Source organism: Mustela erminea, chromosome 4 (assembly GCF_009829155.1).
Source record: "Mustela erminea isolate mMusErm1 chromosome 4, mMusErm1.Pri, whole genome shotgun sequence".
NCBI lineage: Eukaryota > Metazoa > Chordata > Mammalia > Carnivora > Mustelidae > Mustela > Mustela erminea.
Genome location: NC_045617.1, coordinates 129336888 through 129339599, shown reverse-complemented (window position 1 = coordinate 129339599; position 2712 = coordinate 129336888). Strand labels below are relative to the sequence as shown.

At 40.3% G+C, this 2712-nt stretch overlaps 1 non-coding gene across 1 annotated transcript; it reads right to left on the bottom strand.

Annotated features, from left to right (window-relative positions):
* Window positions 1–636: 636 nt before the first annotated feature.
* On the bottom strand, window positions 637–774 carry LOC116589617. Its single transcript, XR_004285376.1, has one exon. It is a non-coding gene; the product is annotated as a small nucleolar RNA SNORA8 (small nucleolar RNA).
* Between the last annotated feature and the right edge of the window lie 1938 nt (window positions 775–2712).

The following is a 2712-nucleotide window of genomic DNA, read 5'->3' as shown; positions in this document are numbered from 1 at the left end:
TAAATATGTGGAACTTATTACTACAATATTCCTATATCCAAGCATTAACTAGTGTTCACACAAATTTTACATCTTCATATTGTGTACTCATATTTAGTAATTTTATTATTCCATTATTATGATGGTGAAAATTCCACCACACAAATTGCTACAAACTGGCATTGGATTTGTCGTCATTGTTGTTGTTGTTGTTTTAAGATTGCTTATTTATTTATTTATTTATTTATAAAGATTTTATTTATTTATTTATTTTTAAAGCCAATAAATTTTTATTTAAGGAGTTTTTTACATGTGATTCCTTCCACTGCCAGTCACTGCTTATCACCATAGTTCCTCCAAAGTTAGAATCATAATCTTCAAAACAGCCCTTTTAAAAAGAACTTGATCAATCCACAGTTGTCACTGTCTCTCCAAAGTTCTTTCAGGTGGGTTTCTTGCATCTCCATTTGAATACGGACATACTTTAAGAACTCCCCACCTGTAATCTTTGGGATCCAATGTCTTTACTTCAGGGCCCTGTTTAGGGTCTGAGTGTGGATCTGCCTGGTTCTCAATTTCAAACACCCTAGAAAAGGAGAAGCATTACTTCCTCTTGAAAATTATCTCAAGCTGAGCAGTATGAAAAACCGTTAAGAATACTGTTTCAATAAAAATACCAGGTTTAACATGCACGAAGCCAAGAAAAGCAACGATGCCAGATACTGAGTTTCTATTGCACTGTCCTTTGAACACCCAGCAGGAATGAGCTGCTGAGGGCAGATACCATGCAGTGCGATAAGATTTTATTTATTTATTAGAGAGTGTGTGCATGCCTGCACGCACGAGTGGGGGAGGGGAGGGAGGGGAGGAGGGAAGTGGGGTGTGGGGGAGAACCAGAGGGAGAAGCCGACTCCTCCACTGAGCAGGGAGCCAGGATCCATCCCAGGACCCTGGGATCATGACCTCAGCTGAAGGCAAATGCTTAACCGACTGAGCCTCTCAGGCACACCCCCCCAACTTGTTTTAATAACTGCTAACTTCACATAGGTAAAGCCTAAAGTGATTAAAATTTGTAATTTTTCCCTTTGCCAAATATAAAGTTTCCTACAAGAGTCACAAAACACATCCATAAATCGCCCCCAGGGATTATCGTGTCCTGGTATTCAACGTCCCGGCCCCCCACTCCCCGCCCTCAGTAGGAGACTGTGGAGGTGACTGTGCACCACTTCCCAGCTGGGTCATCAAAGCCAGTGAGGGCTGTCCTTGAACCGCTTGCTTTAGGGAAGCCAGCCACCCTATGGTGAGAACATTCAGACAGCCCTGGGCAACAGCCAACGTCAATTTGCCCATCCTCTGGGCAAACCTCCTTGGAAATGGATCTAAGCCTTCAGATGATTGTAGCAGTGGATGATATCTTCAGTGCAACCTCAGGAGAAACTGAGTCAGAACCACCCAACTAAACCACTCCCAAATTCCTAGCACTCAAAATTTGTGAAACAGTAAATGTTTATGGTTTTATGCTACTAAATGGAGGTAATTGTATTACACAGCAATAGATCGTTAATGTAGTCGATGTACATAAGTGTCTATAAACACAGAAGAAATATCTAAAAAGATGCACGTGGCAATGTGTTAAACCTGAAGGAGGTGGAGTATTAACAAGGAAATTACTGTTTATCTATATTGCTTATTTTTTCTTCAGATGAATATATGTATGTTTCAATTATATGATTAGAGATAAATTTAAAGGCAAAACTTTAAAGCAATCAAGATGTCCGTTACTAGGTAAATGGAAAACTGTGGTATATCTATACAAAGGAATATTATTCAGCAAGTTAAAAAAAAGAGCTATCAAGCCACAAAAGGACAGGAAGGAAACTAAATGAGAGAAGCCGATTTGAAAAGGCCACATACTGTATCATTCTGACACTATGGCATTATGGGAAGAGGCAAAACTATGGAGACAGTGAAGAGATTAGTGATTGCCAGGGTTTGGGGGAGGCGGGATGTATAAAGCAGGATTTTTAAGGCAGTGAAACTATTCTGTATGATACTGTAAGAGCAGCAAGATGTCATTATGCCTCTGTCCAACCCCATACAAAGTACAACACCAAAAGCGAAACTTAATGTCAGCTATGGCCTTGAAATGACAATAGTGTGGTAATACTGGCTTCTCAGGTATTACCAGTGTGCCACATTAATGCAAGATGTTAATATTACAGGAAAAAGTGGGGTGGGGGGCTATGGATATGTGGGAACTAACTACCCTTTCCATTCAATATTTCTGTAAACCTAAAACTGATCTAAAAAATAAAGTCTAGGGATGCCTGGGTGGCTCAGTTAGTTAGGTGTCTGCTTTCAGCTTGGGTCATGATCCCAGACTCCTGGGACTGAGCCCCCCATCCAGCTCCCTCTTCAGCTCAGTGAGGAGCCCGTTTCTCCCCTTCCCTCACTCCTCCCCCTCCACTCCTGCTTTGTCTCTCGCTCTCTCTTGAATAAGTAAAATGTTTTTTAAAAATAAAGTCTATTATTTATTTTAAAAATACAACAAATTTTAAAAGATGAATAAAGACAAATATGCAAACACAGATATCACCTCTAATTTGCCAGAGGACAGATCAGGGCCAGCTGGGATGGCAACTTGTGTGAGCAAGGTAGGAAGAATAATTCATCTGTCACTCTTATTTCTATCCATTTTTTTTTTCTTTTCTCCATCCAGCAGATAGAAGTTCA